Raw genomic sequence first — 20,622 nt, forward strand, 5'->3', positions numbered from 1 at the left:
CACAATTAAATGTTTGCTTTTATAAAAGATGCCATGGTCATGGTGTCCCTTCACAGTAACAGAATCCCTAAGACACGTGTGCAGTGGATAATAAGTTACTCTTTAGAACGTGAGAAGCTGTAGCAAGCCCAGGCTTTGGAAAGTCTAGGCTCTTCTTTGCACCAGCCCATATATCTCTAACACTTAGTTTAGGTCTAAGAGTTTTCCTGAGGTTTGGACATTGCTATAGTTTATATCTGAAATATCCCTCAAAAGCTTGTGTTTTAAAGGTTCAGCCCTCAGGACGGCACTATTAGGAGGTGGCAGAAAATTCCAAGGGGAGGCCTAGTGGAAGTTTCAGAACTCTTTTAAGGGAACTGGCAGATGGCGGTTGCTTTCTCTTTGTTTTTGGTTCCCAGTTGAGACAGCAGATTGTCTTACCCATATGCCATGCTGTACCACCTCACCACAGGCCCAAGGGTCATAGGGCCCATTGACTAGGTTCTCCAAAACTGACCCCAAACAACCTTTCCTCTGTTCATGTTGACTACAGCAGGTGTGTGACTAGAAACTACTAACAAATGTGCCTCTTGGTATGGACACCACCTAGGTATGAGATCTCTGGATTCGGATTTGCTGGTGGGGAGTAATTGAGGAAGACACAACTGTCTATTGATGCAGGGTCTCTTGCTGGGCCCTGAGCTTGCCAATGTGGGCTGGTCTTGCTCCAGGGATCCCTTGGTTCTCTGTCTTCAGTGCTGGTTCTACAAATGGCTGCTACCTCTGATTTTTATGTGGGTTCTGGAGTTCTGAACTCGGTCTTCATGTTTTCATGGCAAGCACTTTATCTACTGAGCCAACTCCCCAGCCTGGCTCCACCATTTCTGGGCTTCCTTTTTCACATGTGTGCTACTGGGCAGGTGATCAACCTATTAGCTTATCAGTATGATGAAAGCTGGGAGGGTGGGATGCTACATAGCTCTAGCTGAGTTGCACCTGCCTGTGTTTGTGGAGGACTAAAGAGGTGGTGGCCCTCTAGGGAAGCCCATGATTGGCTGATGTTGAACAATGCCCTCAGAGTATCACCTTGGAGCAGGTCAATGGGAGCCCACCAGTTGAGTCCAGGGGTTGGTGTGGGCTGTGAAGGTAGAGCTGGGAGAAGTGTTGGCAGGTGAACTAAGAGTATATGGTTGGCCTTTTAGTAGTGAGGGGGATTTCTATAAAAGCAATACTCACTTGGCGTTAGTCACAATGATTTTTTTTTTTTATTCTAAAGATGATCATGGTGTAATGGAGAGATGGCTCTGTGAATAAAAGTGCTTTGTACCAAAGCTGACTACTTGAGTTCATGGATCCACACAGTGGAAAAAGAGAACCAATTCGTGTATGTCCTCTGACCTCCATATGCGCACACACACACACACACACACACACACACACACTCACACACACTCACACTCAATATGATCATGGGCACACACACACACACACACACACACACACACACTCAATATGATCATGGGCTTTTATTTTCTTGGGGGTTCCCATAGCAGCAGAACATTATGCTAAATTTTTTTTTTAATAAATTCCTTCACTTTCTTTGTAGAAAAATTAGATGCACTGGAGAAAGACACTAGAGAAGTGTCAGACTTGGGCTCTTCATCTTTTCCTTCTCCTCTTCTGCCCAGCCTGCCAGTTCCTTGTCTGTGCACAAAGTCCCCACATGTAAGTCCGGAGGTGATTTGGGGGGGGGGTAGAGATGGTGACTGCCTACCTTTACTTGAGACATAATGCAATGCCAAGGGTTTCCTTGTGTTGTAACTGATTAAGGTTTATTACCTAAACTGCGAGGTGTCACTTAAATAGCAAACTGAATGGAAGAGTTAAGTTGGGTCTTTCTGTTGACAAGAAAATTATCCATTTGCTCTCAGAAACTCACTGGTGGATTACAGATACTCAGTGGGATGTTTCTTCAGCTCCTTTGGAGCAGGCTATGCTAATTCTTTTTGCAAATTATTCTAGAAGTGTCTTGTCGGGGATTAGAGACTGACTCACTGGCTCACAGGGAGGCGGATTTGACTTTTATCTCCCAATATTGGCAATAAATGTTTTCGTTTCGCTTAGTGGACAAAGCCTCTGTAAACTTAATTTCTGTAGCACGCAGTTTTCTGAACAGTCATGTTATATTTTACAGTGATGGGAGCAATAAGTGTTTAGGGAAAGTCTTATCCAAATTGAGCTAGTCATTTTGGATATGAGAATGTGAAGTCAAGTCAGAGGAGTAACTAGTCTTTCCAAACGTCACATTTGCAAGGGCCCCAGGTCCCAGGAACTACCTTACTGTTAAAAAGAAAGCATACGGACCAGTGAGACAGCTTAGCAGGGAAAGGCACATGCTTTCAATCTCCAAACCTTGAGTTCAGTCCCCAGGACCCACACAGGAGAAGGACAGAACAGACTTCCCAAATTTGCCCTCTAATCACAGTTCACCATGGCATGCCTTGGGGCACGGGGCATTTTGGTGGCTATCTATTGCATGCCTTTGCGGGGGAGGGTGGTGCAGAAGCATTTTGATGGCTATCCATGGCATGACTCCCAAGGGGTGAGGTGGGGAAGCATTTTGGTAGCTATCCATGGCATGCCTCCTGTGGCAGTGGAGTGGGGGAAGCATTTTGATGGCTATCTTAAAGCAACCAAAATTAATCCTGGCTTTAAAGCTCACAGACTGACATCTTCAACTAGCACAGGCTACCCATAATTTTAGGAAAAAGTGGGTAGTTTTCAAGCCAGATTGTTTTCTCTGTGTGAATATGTGTGAAAGCCATTTATAGCTCATGTAAAATTGGCCTTCTGACATAAGCAAAGGTATTTATAAAGCTTGGAGATAGAAGTCTGTATGAAAGCCTTCAAAGCTGTGTCTTCCTGGGAACCAGAATGTAGTCTAACATGTTCCTTTGAGATGAGCCCCAATTTGAAAGGAATATTTTACATAGATTTCTTTCTGAATTTGTGTCAAAATGGCTTTGTAAAGGAGAGTTAAAGGTAAATGTTGGTAGATTGAGGAGCAGGAAGCCTCTGGTACTGAAATGTCATTTGAAATAGGAACATTAGGGCTAAAATATGATGTTTTACATTTCTCTTTTCACCTGTTACCTCTTTCTGAATTCATAGTCTGTACAATTTTTTTTTTATGTTGAAAAGGAGCTGGGATTGGATTTCTAGAATGCAGTGGAGAGGCTTATGCGATGAGATCTGTAGACTTAGAAAATGAAAATATTTACATTTTAATACAGATTTCATTGTTATTTATGGCTTAGTAAGGCAGTGCCACCATGAACTAAATAGTGGTATTATTTGAACTGAATTAAAGCTTATTTTGAGTCCAAGTTTGTTTATTTTCAGCAACATAATTTGAGATTAAAATCCCCCCCTTGTTGGCCTCTCCACCCCGTCTCCCTTTGTCTCTCCCTCCATCTGTATCGGGCTCTCTTGAAAGAATTCATACAAAAACGTATTCTTCAGTTTGCATTAGACTGCCGTGCATCTTTTCCCAGGGACTGGGGGAAGGAGGGAGAGAAAATACTAAAACAGCTGTTGATGCACACCATCTCTCTGCCTGCTTGCCACACCGCTTCACTCACATCTGTATCAGCTGGCAGAACTGCCTTTGAACCAGGCTACCCTCACCTTGATTTTGTCGTTAACTAGCTGTTTAATGTCAACTGGCTAGCTGTTCTGAGTCACACCGCCCTTACATAGCCAGATGGTAGGAGACGATCACCGAGACCTTTGCTTGGTCCTCTCTATATGCTGTAGTTTCTTGGGCCTCCTTTTGGGAACCATAGTTCATTCCCTACCCAACTTACTATGGGTGGGCAGTTTCATCTGTATCTGACAGAATGAAAAACAAAAATGTAGAAACTAGGCTATAAAGAATTTTTCTCTAAGAAGCTGAGAAGCCACTTTCACAAAGTCATGGAGAGGTCACACCGAGGCTGCTGCTTCCCAGGGTCTTAATCCAGACACACAGAAGTTATGTGTGTGTCTCTCTCTGTTCCCCCCTTTTTTCCCCTTATTCTTGCAGCCTCGGCCAGTCCCACTTGGCCTTTCCTCACTCAGTTGTTCTTGCCTGTGACTTCTGTCTCCATCGACAGTGACTTAACCAGGAAGGCCATCATCACACCTGAGGGAAGTTCCCTTAGAATAGATCCCACCTGCCATCAAGTGCTCTCCATTTTCTGCAGGAGAGCAGAGTGATCTCTTTTGATTACCCTCCCCACTTCACCCTGGGTTCCAGCTGTAGCCTTCTTCAGATCCCTCTGGCATGCCAAACTGTTCCTCTTACCAGGAAACACCTGGCTTTCTATCTAGAACAGGTCCTCTCTTGCGTTCACATGTCTAGAACTTTCTCTTCCTGAACATCTCACCTTCCCGTCACCTCTCCAGAGAGATCACCCGGACCAAGCAATTCTTCCTCTCTTTCTCTTTCCCTCTACCACGTTTTATTTCTTTGGCACCACTTAAGGTTGTCATGTATGAAGAGAAACCTTTATAAGATTTAGTTGTGCTAAGATGGGGCCCCATTTCACCATGACCAAGCTTCACTCTGCTCATGTCCTCCTGGGTTGAGTCACAGCTAGATTAAGCTGCTTTAGAGTTAATGACACCGTGACTGGAGGAAAGGTTTCATCGGTTCTAGATGAATCCAGGGAACTCTGGGTTTTCTAAATTTCTGTTGGCTACATGTCCTGTTAGTAGAAATGCTTTTTTCCCTCTCTCTCCTCCTCTTCTTTTTCCTCAAGGAAATTAAAATTGAGGTGAGGGGCCCATGCTGGTTAGTTTTCATCAGCTTGATACAAGCAAGGGCTATCTGGGAAGAGAGAGCCTCAACTGAGAAAATGCCTTCATAAGGTTGACCTGTGGGCAAGTCTGTGGGGGTGAGTTAGTGGTTGATGTGGAAGGGCCCAGAACACTGTGGATGGTACTCTCCTTAGGCAGGTGGTCCAGGAGGGATAAGAAAGCTTCAGGAACCTAGGGAACATGCTGTAAGCATCCTCCTCCTTGGCCTCTGCTTCAGTCCCTGCTCCCAGGTTCCTTCCTTAAATTCTTGCCCTGACTCCTTTCATGATGGACTGTAAGCTGTAAGATGAGATAAGCCCTTTCCTCCCAAGTTGCTTGTGGTCATGGTGTTTACCATAGAAATAGAAAGCAAACTAAGACAGTGCTGACGCATATTCTGAGCTATCTAATTTGTGCCATTGTCTGTCATCAGTGGCCCTGGTTGAAGTGTATTGGGTTTGAATAGCCTTCCTCTCCCAAATTCTGACTTATTGAAATATAAGACAAAAGAAGAAGGCACGTGAAGACCAAAATAGCTCAACTCTCATTAGTAAAGCTGATATTAGACAATGCGTGTTATACCTGCAGGCAAGTGAATTTGCTCATCACCGCTCCAACCTGCAAAAATGTTCCTAAAATAGTCTCCAACAGCAAATGCTGAAGTTGTTTTAATTAGAAAAGAACAATGGCTGTCTTAATCTTTATTCTCCACGTGTTTCCACTTTAGGCAGAGGAGCTTGGGCCTAGCCTTGGTGAAATCTTCCAATACAATTTAGTTACCTATCTAGTTATTATTATTACATAAGATAACTACTATATAGAGTTATTTAGTGTGTGGTGTGTGGTGTGTGGTGTGTGTGTGTGTGTGTGTGTGTGTGTGTGTGTGTGTATGTAGCTTCGGTCTATATGGATCCTGTAAATAGTTGAATGAATGGAGCCATTTGCCACACTGAATGTGTTCATGTAAATTTAAAACAGAGATAACAGGGAATGAGAATTATTTTGTATCTGTTTGTTTGACTTTCTCTCTCCTCCACACCTCCCTTCAGAAACAAAATGTGCCATGGTATGTTTTCTGAAGTTAAGTGCCTTTCAAGATGAGCCTCCTGATACGAACATCTGTTTAAAGTCGCTTTGCTTTGAGTGCAGCCTGGACCAGTGGCTTGCTTTTGGCAAACATAATGTGGAGAAGGTGATAGCTCTTACTCTGAGATGACATGAAAACCATGTCTTCTGTCTTGGACTCCCTCCTCCTCTTTCTGTCCGAGGGAAGCCAACTGCTGCACCGTGAGCTTCCCCGGCAAGAGGCTCCTGTGGCAAAGAACAGAGGCCTCCAGTGTAACAGCTCCAGAGAAACTAGATCTTGCCAGCGGTCACTCGAGTGACCTCCAAAGTGGAGCCTCCCAACTTGAGTCTTCAGACAAGCCTTCAGCTCCTTGTTAACTTTGCTTCAGTTTCTTGAGAGGCCTCGAGCCAGAGATCCCCATCTGAGCTCTGACACTTCCTTTCTTGCAAAAACTGAGTTTTAAATTTCAAAACTTTAGGAACCATGTATTGCATTAACAAAAACAACTAGTTTTTATTTAATGATGTAATGATAACACATCTGACCAGCACTTAATAGGAAAGGGAGAGGGGCATGGAGAGAGGAGGAACTCAGAATGCCCCCACAGTGTCCTTTGTAATGTTTACAGGCTAGAAACCACCAGAATATTGGTTGGATTGTTTTAGGAATCATAATTTCATGTTGTCTTGAAGGAGAATGAGGTCCTTGAGGGAGAAGGCAGACAACTGTGGGGGGGGGCAATTATTTGCCTTTTAATAGCATTTATGGTTAAGTACACTTGCCTGGATTAATTGTTGCTCTCTAAATGAGGAGGGGCACATGGGGACTTAAATAATTATAGTGCACATTATTAGAAAAATATTGAAAACGATGCTTGCAAAAGAAAATCCTACAGAAACGAGGCCCAACAAATCTGAAAAAGACAACTAAGCAAGTTCAATGGTTTCAAAATGGTGAGGTCATCAAATTGACGTCCTGGGCTAGTCTCTATAACCTTCAGCTACTGCTGTATGTTTTGTATTATTGCAGTACATGAAGAGGCCAAGAGGATCTCACTGTCATTGTAGCTAGACCGTGGGATAAGGTGATACACTAAAGAAAGGAACAGAGGAGATGATAGCATACATGGGAGTCAGATGGGCAGGATTTGAATTAAGTTTCCATCAGGCTGGTCTAGTGAACCTTGGCACGTTGCTTAACCCTTCTAATTCCAAGGTTCCTTAATTTTAAGATCATAATAGTGTACTTATGGGGAAGAATATGTACCCATGTAAAGACGTATCACCGACTAGGCTGGGTGGCTCCCTCTGATCATCCCTTTACTTAGGAGACTGAAGCAAGAGGAGGTCATCTTGGGCTGTACAGCAAGACCCTGTCACAATAAACAAGCCAACGGATTAAAACATGCCATGGAACTTGGCATGCAATGAATGTTAATGTTAGCTGTTATTAAGCTTTCAGTTATAACACAGATACTGAATGAACACTGCACACACACAGAGCAATCTATGGTGTAATAAATAGTTCTTTGCACCCCTCCTCCAACTCTCTAAAACCTAGCCCCTTGTGTTTTCTGAGTTCTTCTATAGCCCGGTGGGTAACAAGGCTAGGTAAACGCGGCTTTTGCTCACACTTGTTGCCTGTGAAGACTCAGTTTTTAACAGTGAGCTGCTGCCATCGATTTCACCTGAGACCCTCCTTCATATCCTCTGTGTTTGAGCAGCCCCATCCACATCCTTATGGCTTGGGAAGGAATTAGAAGTCCAGTGTGACCAGGAAGCTTCGCGATGTCTTCAAAATGGCCGTGGAGCCAGCTCTTTGGCAAAGGGGACCTTCTGGCCCTCGTCAAAGTGTTGAATGTGGGTATCCAACTAGCTTCTTCTGAAAACACTGTAACAAATCTAACTGACCCAAAAGTAAAGAGAGACTGCCATTTTGGGAATTGCATATAAAAAATATATTAGGGCAGAGCAAAAAAAAAAAAATAATAATAATCCATGCAAAGTGATGGAAGCACTGGGTACTTTTAATTTTTCAGTGGCCCCGAGGCACCATTATCTGCTTTTATTCTGGGAAATCACTCATCATGCAGCTATTGGGGGAAAGGGAGCACTCTGGCCCCTTTTCTGGGAGCAGTCCAATGCAGTATGGATATTAATTAAATTTATTAAACAAATAACACAGAGACTCGGGGAAGCAGGGGTCCATCTGCCAGCTCCGCAGACCGATCTCTGCAGAGACGTGGGCTGAATGGTAGTTAAAGCGAAGTTGCCTAGCTCAGCAGATGGGCTCTTGTCTCCAGTGGGGGAGATTTGGTGGTGGTCCAACAACTCTTTCCCCCTCCAGGTTTTTGTTCCTTGCAACTGTGATTGAAGAAGCCCTTCTCTGTCTTTTCCCAGCCCGAGCCTCCCTCCCTCCCTCCCTGCCACCCTCCCACCCCTCCCCTCTTTGTTTATGTGAGCAATGTTTAAATCTGAGTGATTTGTTCGAGAAGCAAGTCCCGGCTGATCTCATTTTGTGTATGTGCCGCAAAGCTCATGCCGAAAATAATTAGGAAGATGTAATCCCATTGACTTTACATCCACTTGTGTACACTGCTGCAGCCCAGCCTCATGTCCTGGAATAAAGGCTCTGGGCCGATTTGAATTTGCCCGGAATCCCCATCCTCTGCCCTGGGGAAGTTTTTATGATTCTGAGGTGTAGATGTGTATTAATCTTAAAATGGTTTCTTATATTCCATTTATGACCTCTGTGACTTTTAAACTGTGCATTTTTTTTTTCTTTTTAAGGGTTATTGATCAGATTCTGATGGCAAGTGTCTGTCTAGGTACCGTCCACCAGTGTCTCTACTGTCAACGATAGTGGTCTGCTCTGTCTTATAGCAATCAATACACTCTTCCACCTTCTGTCCACGTCTCTGCAGGAAAGATGGCAAACTCGAAACCTGTCTGTACAGCCTTTAGTTGTTTAGTGCTTCTCAGAATTGGGGATAATTTTATTTTCAAGTCCATTCAGACAGAATTTAGGTTAATACAAACCTCCTAATCACTCCTCTCTCCCCAAGCTACTGCCAAGAGCATTTTACATAAGATCCCTCATCTCTGGCAATGTCTCTTTACCTGGGACCAATGCCTTCCATAGGGAGCCTCACAAACCTTTCGATGAATCTGTGTGTCCTATTGATGGCAAAAATTTGGACTAAATAGATACCCACTTTGGGCTGAGTCCTGAAATACCCTTGCCTTAGAGAGATAGGTCTGTTTCTGGCCAACCTACCAGTGGACATATTTGCCAGACATAAAGAAAGTCTTCCAATCCAAATGGTCTTCCTCCCTCTCCAACAAACCCACCGTGCTTTGCCAGCAGAGGCTTCAGCTGTTACAGAACCCAGAGATAAGAATGGATGGATCCAGAATTATGGCTTTTCCCAAGGTGTGTTGGAGCCTTAGGGACACAGAGGCCAAACCTTAATTCTGATTCTAAGTACTAAGAGATGAACCCATTTAGTGAAGCATAGCAGAATCTTAGCTGGTAAGCCTGTACAGATGGTCAGTTGTGGGCTGGGAAGATGGTTCAGTGATTAAAGGTCCTGCTGTGGAAGTGTGAGGACCGGAGTTCAGATCCTCAGGAACCCAGTAAATCTCTGTGGGTGTGGGACCTGCACCACACACACACACACACACACACACACACAGAGAGAGAGAGAGAGAGAGAGAGAGAGAGAGAGAGAGAGAGAGAGAGAGAGAGAGAGAGGGAGAGAGAGAATAACTAGCCCATTTCTACTGTAACAAACATAATCAACCAAGTCTTTCCTTGAAGTTGGTCTGTGCTTTCAAAACCCAACTCAAAACGGAATCTCATTGGGTTTTGGCTGCTGTTGTCCCTGCCTCCCGGAATCCAGCAACCTACACCTCCCTGAAAGCTACAGTAATGTTAATAAGGTAGTGAACTTTCAGAATTCAGTGGTTCTCCAATGGGAGCCCTGCCACATTGTTCCTAAGTGTCAACATTGTTCCTCAGTTTTTTTGTGGAATTGAAAGGAGGTCTGCTCAAAAGCTGCTGAAGAATACCTGTTTACCTTTGAACCGTAGGTAAGCTGCCAGCTTCTTTCTCTAATTTGTTGGAAGTCAAGATCTCCAGTGGGCGGAGGGCGAACTGCATTTGGAATTCATAGGCTATTTACCACACTGTCTTCACTGCTTCTCCTTACACCCTGATGTACCTGGCTTAATTTGGCTCTCTGATTTAAATGGCAATCTAGTTGCTCTGGCATCTCAATTTAGGGGAAGATTGGACGTTGTTTTTCAAAGGGAATTTGCAAGCATTTCACTCTTGTCTGAAAACAGAGTGTGGCTTCTTCTCCAAGGATAAGCTCAGACATTACATATAAATCTTGGGGTGTTTATTCGTAGCAGAATGTTTCCAACCTTCATGTTCACACATTAGTGTAAATGAATAAAACAGAGGCGGTAGGAAACACCCCAACAGACAGCGTGCATATTTCAGGTTGGCTCCCAGTGCTCGCCTGTCTGCCTGAACACATTGTGTTGACTCTGGAGCTTCAGATGCTTTATTGTGGATTTTGTAGGCAACGTGACAATGTGGATCTGAAAGTGCCAAAAAAGCTTATGATCTCAAACAAAAGTTAATACTATTCTGTAGGGAACCAGAGAGTACTTTTGAAAATTCAGTTTATTTTTAAAATTGCTCAAAAAGGTAAGGTGCATTTTTAGATGCTTTCTTTACGTTTGCTTCAAGGGCTCAGATGCAAACTGTATGTGAGTGTGTGTGTGTGTGTGTGTGTGTGTGTGTGTGTGTGTGTGTGTGCACTTGTGTGTGTGCATGAGCGTGCTTGTATATGCTCTCACAAGTGTGTTCAGATGCAAGTCAATCTTTATGTCATCCCTCAGGTGCCTTCTGCCTTATTTATTTATTTATTTATTTATTCATTTATTCATTCATATATTTATTATTTTTTAAGGCAGGGTCCCTCATTGGCCTGGAATTCATGTACCGGGTTAGGCTGGCTGGCCAGCTCCTATGGATCCACCTGTCTCTGCCTTGCCAGAGCTAGAACTGCAGGCACACTGCCACAACCAGCTTTCTGCAGGAGTTCTGGGAATTCTACTCGGCTCCTCAGGATGGACAGCAAGCAGCTTATCGATTTAACCCCCTCAGCTCTCCAGACCAGTGGCTTCTCTGCACTTTCCCTTCCTGGGTGAACATGTGCAAAAGAACCACTTTTGGGAACACCATCACTGGCCATCTCCAGGGTTAGACACCACAGCTCCTCAGAACATACACCTGTGACCCAGGAGGGAAACTGACTAAGACCCAGGCCCACCAGCTTGTAATGAAAAATACTGACATTTCACAGACCAGGTCCTGAGATAAAACAGGAAACCTGTTATCAGATTTTCTGTTTTATATCAATGTTATTTAATCAGTGTTCTTCAGTTTTTTTCTCTCATGTGTTGGGATCTCTTACTTTGCAGTGCTTTGGAAAACTACCTTCAATTTTTCTAATTTAGTCTTCTGGGGTCAAGCTGATTGAGAGGTACAATGTAGTTGGAAGGTTTCTCTGATTCTGTTAAGGCCCTGCAGTCCTGTGGCCCACTTATAAAATAATCATTCAGAAGCTTATATTAATTATAACTGCTTGGCCATTAGCTCAGGCTTATTACTGACTAGCTCTTACACTTAAATTAACCAATAATTCTTATCTATGTTCTGCCACATGGCTCAGTTATCTCTTCTTAATATGGCACACCTGACTTGCTCTGAGTCGGCTGGCAAAATTGCATGGCTAGATTCCTCCTCCTCTTCCTCTCTCTCCCTGGAAATCCCGCCTATTCTCTCCTGCCTGGCTATTGGCCATTTAGCTCTTTTCAAACCAATCAGAAGGAGCCTTAGGCAGAGACACCTCTTTACAGTGTAAACAAATATTCCACAACACACAGAGGCCAGATGAGTCCATCTGGTGTCCTGGTTTGTCACTCTACTTTATTCATTTGAAACAAGTTCTCTTGTGGAACCTGGAGCTAGGCTGGCTGCCAGCAAGCCCTAGAGATTCTTCTGCCTCCACCCTCCACAGCACTGGGGTTACAAGCATTTAAAAATCTTATTTATTTTGTGCGTGTAGGGGCACATGTGGTCATGATGTCAGAGGACAGCTTAGGAGACCCGGCATTCTTCTTCCACTATGTGGGCCATGGGATTGAACTCAGGTCACCAGACTTGTGATCACCTAGCCACCTTCCCAGGCCTTGGCATGGTTCTCTTGTTATCATTTTCTAGTTGCTGTAAAATCAAATGTAGAGTCATCTAGCAGGATGCAATTTTATAAGCTACCTGGCTCAGCTCCTTCCCAAGCCTGATGAGACCATGTTGCTCAGCTACTTGAAGTAGTAGAGTGCATCTCAACATTGTTGCAGTTTTGTTTTATTTTTGTGGTTCTGAGGGTCTAAATCAGGGCATTGCACATGTGAGGTAAGCAACTGACCGCTCAGCTACATCCCCAGGCCTTGGGTTTTCTAGGAAGGATCTTTGTATGTAGCCAGGCTGCTCAGGAGCTTTTGATTTACCTCGTCTCTACCTCCCAAGTGCTGGATTACAGGTGCAGACATGGACACTTAACTTGCAATTTTGTTTGTTTGTTTGTTTGTTTATTTGTTTGTGTTTTTGTTTTCCAGTGAGGCCAACAGTTGGCTTTGATGGGAATTACCAGGAAGTTAAGGAGAGCCAGGAAACATGGGTATCCCAACTGCTGTCAGGAAATTAAAAATGTAATCGACCAAACAAGGTAGCATACACCTGTAACCCCAGCACTTAGGACAGACAAAAGAGGGTCAGGATTTCAATGCCAGCCTCAGCCACATAGTTAGTTCAAGACCAACTAGGGCTATATGAGATTCTTTTGAGAATCTTTGGTTTTCATTAATTTTTATTCATCTATTTTAAACATTTATTTATTTACGTGTGTGTGTGTGTGTGTGTGTGTGTGTGTGTGTGTGTGTATGTGTGTACATGCCTGTGTGACTGCATACCATGGCATATGTGTGGAGGCCAGAGGACAACTTTGGAAGTTGGTTTTCTTCTTTTACCATGTGAGTTCTGGGACCAAATTCCAGGTCTCCAGGCTCCATAGTCATCCCCTTTACCCCCTGAGCCATCAGACCAGCCTCGGCTTGAAAATCTTAATTTGTGGGTTTTAAAAATGCTTTCTATTAGTGTTTTCTTTGTATTAATGAGCTTCAACTTCAGACTGACCAAGGAATCTCACAGCTGGTTTCCAGAGGGGGTGATAAGACAGGACAGTTCATCTCGCTGCATTACTATTTCCATTTCTATACAGCATCTCTTCAAACTCACACGGTTAATGGTAACTAGTTACTATTGCTTGAGCACTTACTATCTGCCAACCCTGGTGTTAAGCATTTTATATACGCCGTGACATGTAGTTTTCACAGAATATTAACATTCTCATTTTAAAGATGCAGAAATTTATGCTCAGGCATGTTAAATAACTTGCTGAAAATGCCATCTAATTAATTGAAGCTAATCTAATCTAAAGTCATATCTAACAGACAGCTAACTCTAGAATGCTTTTATTAAGTCTCTCTACTCTGGTGTCATCCTATATACATTTATTTGTGATTTATAACTTACTTAGATCTGAGTGGAAGCTACAGATTCTTCAAGTAAAAGTAAACATAAAGTAGCATAGTTTGAAACCAAATCAAGAGGTCAATCACGTGGGGCCTTTCAAGTCTTTGGAAACTACCCAGTGATGTCTCTAACTTTGTACTTTCTAAGTCAAACTTGCCAGTTTCTTTAATTCTTCATTTACTGTTGGAGGGATGCTGGGCCCTAGACAAAGAAGTCTTTGTGGGAAGGAGCCTTTCTTATTACTGTTGTGTTTCTGATGCTGAATAGTTGTTAGTGTCAAGGATATATTGAATAACTGGGCCAGAGAAGATGGAGCTGAATGTATAGGCTGGAGGAGGTGGAACAGAGAAGATGGAGCTGAATGTATAGGCTGGAGGAGGTGGAACAGAGAAGATGGAGCTGAATGTATAAGCTGGAGGAGGTGGAGCAGAGAAGAAGGAGCTGAACATATAGACTGTAGGAGGTGAGCAGAGAAGATGGAGTTGAATGTATAGGCTGTAGGAGGTGGAGCAGGCTCATGTAGATCACGTATGGGGTCCTCCTGGCTGACATTTATGACTTACTACTCTGCAAGAGGCAGAGAAAAGATAGAACAAGCGAATAATTAACTCCTTTATCCTTTCTCCCCGGTGTGATACTTTGCCATTGTTAATACACCACTGTAAGCCACCTGGAATGCTTTTCCGGAGGAGACAAACTATGAATGGACTAATTATGTATTTATATAGATGCGTATGTGTATGTGTCTAAAACTGTAGATTGATTTGCTCCATGTGAAGTGCTTTGCTGTCTGCTGACACTGAGCTTAGATGGGAAGAGGGCTGGGCTTCCTCCTCCTGTGTGCCATGGAAGCTGAGGTAGGGAGAGTGTTGGCTTCCTCCTCCTGTGTGCCATGGAAGCTGAGGGGGGGAGAGTGTTGGCTTCCTCCTCCTGTGTGCCATGGAAGCTGAGGGGGGGAGAGGGCTGGACTTCCTGTGTGCCATGTGCTGAGATGGGGAGAGGGCTGGACTTCCTGTGTGCCATGTGATAAGATAGGGAGAGAGTCGGGTTTCCTGTGTTCCATGGGAACCATTCTTGATGCTATTGGATGCTGTTTATCATCCCAGGGACTGTAGTTCCTAGGCTTCTGCCATACTGACCCTTTGGGATTTAAAGCAGTACCCATTGAGACTGTCCCAGTGTGTCTCCAAGTGAGGTGGAAAGAACAGAAACAGCCTTGCCGTGTTTATGGCAAAGATTTCCACTTCCATTCATAGCTAATGACCGTTGGCCTTTAACAGTCACATGTGTCATAATGTAGGTAGTATTTCTCTTTTAAGTGAAGACTTTGGGTTCTTATGAGAAATTGTCCACCTTGTTTTTGTGCAGTTGACAATGCAGTTTGCACCTAAATTCAAAGCTGTACATAACCTCTCCTGTACCGTGGGGAAGCAGGTGCAGGGTGGGGTGGCTGTGACCCTCCCTCTCTCGACCTTCATTTTCTTGACCTCTCCAGTACTCTCTTCATTTTGCGTTTGTACCTAAGCCTCGGGGTTTGGTCTTGTCTTTTACTGGTTGATCCCACTGTGTTCTTGACTAGATAGATGATCCTGGGTGACTTATACAAAAAAAGAAATTTATTTCTCACTGTCCTGGAGGTTGAGAACTCAAAGTTCAAGGCACCACCAGGTTTGGAGTCTGCTAGGGGCCTGGTTTCTGCTTCCCAAGATGGTGCCCTACATGTTACATTCTCCAGAAGAGCGATGTGGACATTGTTCCTAATTTGATTCAAAAATGCAAAAGCAACGAGAGGGAGCCCACTTATAGAAATCAGGCATGAAACCCACCCCCTAGGATGGAATTCTTGTGACCTAAATATCTCTTAAAGGTCCCAATTCCCACCCCACCCCACCCCCCCGGAATGGACTTATTTAACACCAACAAAGCCACCTCATTACAATAATCATGATAACCACTTAAAATGCAGAGGTTCCAAGGATTCCCACATTCCATTTAATAGTAACTGTCGTTTACAAAGCATTTTCATTTTCTTCTTACAGCAAATAGGCTGAATGGGAAATATGAGACAGGAAACCAAGTTGGAGAAGCTAGGCACTCAAAGATGAAAAAAACAAACAGCAAACTTCAAACCAAAAGACTAAACATGCTTTCTCCCTTACATGGAGTCATCAAAAGAATACCTAACAGCCAGCCACAGTAGTCCTAGCACTTGGGAGGTGGAGGCAGGAGGATTAGAAGCTTAAGTAAGTTTGAGGCCAGCCTGGGCAACATGAGACCCTGTCCCAAACAAACAAAGAAGAACTAATAGATAAGTGTAGCTAGAGTTTTCCTGCCTGGCCCACAGTCAGGACAAATCTCTCTCACCTGCCAGTCCCGCAGCCGCTCAGACCCGACCAAGTAAACACAGAGACTTATATTGATTACAAACTGTATGGCCGTGGCAGGCTTCTTGCTAACTTTTCTTACAGCTTAAATTAATCCATTTCTATAAATCTATACCTTGCCACATGGCTTGTGGCTTACTGGCATCTTCACATGCGGTTTGTCATCGTGGCAGCTGGCAGTGTCTCTGACTCAGCCTTGTACTTCCCAGCTTTATTCTCCTCCTTGTCCAGCCTATACTTCCTGCCTAGCCAATAGCCAATCAGTGATTTATTTATTGACCAATCAGCAACACATTTGACATACAGACCATCCCACAGAAGATAAGTGTTAACCATTCAGATAGGGAATCACAGTGGGTTGAGGGCCACTGTGCTCTCTGGGCCGTGCTCCCAGCCTCTTCTGTGTGTGATGGTGGCAGGGTTGGAACCCAGGGCCTAGAACCTGCTAGGCAATGTTCCAACACAGAGCCCCAGCCCTCTTAAACTTCCTTCTGCTTTACTTTAATTTTGTACAGTTTTATACAATTATTGTTAATTATGACATGTAGATATTATGTACTTTGATCATATTGCCCCCATGATCTGCTCTTATCCTTTTCCCCGCCTGCTGAACCTTCTTTTCCAACAAACTCTCCTCCTCCTCCTTCCATGTCCTTTTGTGTATGTCCCGTTACATTTAATATGGTTGCCTGCATAAGCATGGCTGGGAGGCTGTTTGCTGGATCAAGTGCAATTTACCATACTGAGGAGCATGGCTCTCCCGCTGCTCCTTTTAACTGCTTCTGTGAAGGGTGGGCCTCGTGAACACCGCTCTAGTCCATGACAGAGTGCTGGTGGGCCTCGTGAACACCGCTCTAGTCCATGACAGAATGCTGGTGGGCCTCGTGAACACCGCTCTAGTCCATGACAGAGTGCTGGTGGGCCTCGTGAACACCGCTCTGGTCCATGACAGAGTGCTGGTGGGCCTCGTGAACACCGCTCTAGTCCATGACAGAGTGCTGGTGGGCCTCGTGAACACCGCTCTAGTCCATGACAGAATGCTGGTGGGCCTCGTGAACACCGCTCTAGTCCATGACAGAGTGCTGGTGGGCCTCGTGAACACTGCTCTAGTCCATGACAGAATGCTGGTGGGCCTCGTGAACACCGCTCTAGTCCATGACAGAATGCTGGTGGGCCTCGTGAACACCGCTCTATTCCATGACAGAGTGCTGGTGGGCCTCGTGAACACCGCTCTAGTCCATGACAGAATGCTGGTGGGCCTCGTGAACACCGCTCTAGTCCATGACAGAGTGCTGGTGGGCCTCGTGAACACTGCTCTAGTCCATGACAGAATGCTGGTGCGCCCAGCCTTGTGCAACCTTACACAGGTGGTCACTGCCGCTGTGAGTTCAAGGGTGCATCAGCCATGGCATGCCCAGAAAACCAGCATTTCCCAAGGCTCCTCTCCATCCTCCAGCTCGCACAGGCTTCTGCTCCTTCTTCTGTGATGTTCCGCTGGCCTTAGAGGCCTTAGTTACTTTGTTGTTGTTGCTGTGATAAAAGGCTTGACAGACCCAACTTATGAGGAAGTGTTTATTTCGGATCACAGTAACAGCCCATCATGGTGGTGAAGTCCTAACAGCAAGAGCTAAGGCAGTTAGTCATATTGCATCCACAGTCAAGAAAAAGGGAGCCATGAACTTGTTCTCAGATCATTTTCTTCTTTAGACACAATCCAGGATCCCATCCCAGGGAATAGTACCACCCACAGTGGGCTGGTCTTCCTACTTCAGTTAACCTAACCAAGGTAATTCCCCCCAAGCATGTCCAGAGACCCTTCTTCCAGGTGATTCTAGATCTCAACCAGGTGCCAACTGAGATTACAGGGGTGACAAAGACTGAATGTTACAGGGGTGATAGAGATTGACTATTACAGGGCTGACAGAGACTGACTGTTACAGGGGTGATAGAGAGGTCTCATTTAGGGTTGAGTGCTGAAGAGTCACTTATTCTCTGCACTTTGACCAGTTATGAGTGTGAAAACATGAAGTTGAAGGCCCCATTTCTTGAATATAAATAGTGCTGCTGCTATAGCATGAAGGCTCCTCAGAAAGTACAAGTATCGCTGCCATGTCATGCAGGAAGCCCACTGCTGGGTATATGTCCATAGGAACTGGAATTCACATGTTGAAGAGATATCTTGACACAAGCTAGAGTCATCTTGGAAGAGGGAACTTCAGTTGGGAAAAAGTCTAAATCTGGCCTTAAGCAAATCTGTGGGGACATATTCTTTTTTTTTTTTTTCCAAGACAGGGTTTCTCCATGTATGTCCTGGATCTCGCTCTATAGACCAGGCTGGCCTCGAACTCACAGAGATCCACCTGGCTCTGCCTCCTGAGTGCTGGGATTAAAGGCGTGTGCCACCCCCCCCCAGCATTTTCTTGATTAATGATTGATGTAGAAGGGCCTGGCCCACTGTGAGAGGTGCCACCCCTGGGCACATGGTCCTGGGTTGTATAAGAATCAGTCTGAGCAAGCCACAAGGAGCAAGCCAGTAATCAGCACTCTTCCATGACCTGTCCTTCAGTTCCTGCCTCCAAGTTCCTGCCTTGAGTTCCTGTCCTTATTTCCCTTAGAGACAGATTATAAAGTGTAAACTGAAATAAACCTTTCCTCCCCAGTCTAGTTTTGGTTAGTGTTTCATCAACAGAAATGTAACTAGGACAATGAATATATATGTGTATGTGTTAAACACATATATACATTCATGTGTATAATATGTGTATGTGTATATTCATATAGGTGAATGCATTCATTATATATATATTCATTTTATATAGACATTATTCTAGTTATGTTTCTGTTGATAAAACACTGACCAAAATGAGATTTTATATATATATGTGTGTGTGTGTGTGTGTGTGTGTGTGTGTGTGTTTAGTAATTATATATGAATATTATTCAGCCATCAAGGAAGTAAATTTTGTCCTTTTCAGCAACACAGATGGAGCTTAATATTACATTAAGTGAAGTAAAATATGTAGAGAAATATATTCTTAAATATGGGAGCTGAAATGTTGGTCTAATAGCAGTAGAGGATAGAGCAGAGGCTAGCAGAGCCTGGGCAGGGTGGGCAGGGATACAAAGATGATTATTACAGTTAGCAGAGAGGACCTTGATTATTTCTAACATAAAGAAACGCTTGCAGTGATACATATGCCATCAGCCCATGTAAGTATTCCATAGTGCATACCTGTATTGAAGTGTAACACTGGACCTCATAAGAATGTATAATTATGTGCCAATTAAAATGTGGCTTTAAGAAAGGTCCCAGTTCTTAATACTTCTTGAATGGCCTTTAAATTTCAATGGGAGTATGGCAAGCATTCAGTCAATAGCAGAGGGGAGTTTACACTCCTCTTCTCTGGCTGTGAGTATTTCTAAACTACAACAAACTTTAGTGAATATCTCCTATAAAATGTTTACACTGAAATGACTTCCTTTTCTGTCCCTGCGGTGGACTATGTGTCCAACCACAGCAGGAAGAACAAGGGAAAGACAGACCCCCGGCTGGAGCAGAACCCAGAAGCTCGGTTGTCCTCAGGCTCCTGGGAACCCTTGCTTTGTTCTCACAGAATACAGGAAGTGAGCCGGGTGGGCCTAGGACACAGGGCAGTGCTGGCTGCCCATCTCCAATACTGCCTGGCCACTGTTGACTTTTCAGCTGACCTGAGCAGATCTTATCTGCTGGACCTGGGGTCTGAGGACCTGAAGGAATGGGGTGGACTACAGTCTAATGCTGTAGACAACCTTACTTCTGTTTCAGTGGACTTTTATACACAAACGAAACAAAGAATGCAATGATCTAAGGAAGATGGTTTGAGTTCAGAAAAACACAATAAAGAACATGTAAGTAAACATCAGCTAGCACATACTAAATATTAACAGAGCAGTGTGGTGGTATTGTGTTCCCCAAAATATTGTGTACCCTAATAAACGTATCTGGGTCAAAGACAGAACAGCCACTAGATACAAAGGCTAGAAAATGGTGGCACTCACACCTTTAATCCTAGCATTCCAGAGGCAGAAATCCCTCTGGATCTCTGTGAGTTCATGGCCACATTGGAAACAGCCAGGCATGGTGACACACGCCTTTAATCCCAGAAAGCGAGCCTTTAATCCCAGGGAGTGTTGGAAGAAAGCAGAAAGGTATATAAGGCATGAGGACCAGAAACTAGAAGCTTTTAGCTGGTTAAGCTTCAGGCTTTCGAGCAGCAGTTCAGCTGAGAGCCATTGAGATGAGGACACAGAAGCTTCCAGTCTGAGGAAACAAGACCAGCTGAGAAGTTGGCCCGGTGAGGTTAGCTGTGGCTTGTTCTGTCTCTCTGACCATCCAGCATTTCACCCTAGGTTTGATTTTATTAATAAGAACTCTTTAAGATTCCTGCTACAGAGCAGCCCTTTTTCAGAACTTTCTCAGGACAGACCAAACCAATTTAGACACATGCCTGGCACGTACTATAGATTGTATCTGGGAAAGCATGAAAGCAAGGCAGAAGGCCATGTCCAGATCCAGGTCCACTGAGGACAGCACTCAGCATAGCCTTTGCCAGATCGGGTTCTATAGCCAGGCCCTGACATCCAACAAGAATAAACATGTCTTATAGTTGAATGTAAATGTTTGCCACAGGAGCCACGAAATCATGA

At 44.2% G+C, this 20,622-nt stretch overlaps 1 protein-coding gene across 3 annotated transcripts in view; it reads left to right on the forward strand.

The window, feature by feature from the left end:
• The window catches only part of LOC131909426 (uncharacterized), a 159,165-nt gene that overhangs the window by 35,489 nt on the left and 103,054 nt on the right, over positions 1 to 20,622 (forward strand). The window lies entirely within an intron of this gene.

Source organism: Peromyscus eremicus, chromosome 4, assembly GCF_949786415.1.
Source record: "Peromyscus eremicus chromosome 4, PerEre_H2_v1, whole genome shotgun sequence".
In the NCBI taxonomy this organism is placed as follows: Eukaryota; Metazoa; Chordata; class Mammalia; order Rodentia; family Cricetidae; genus Peromyscus; species Peromyscus eremicus.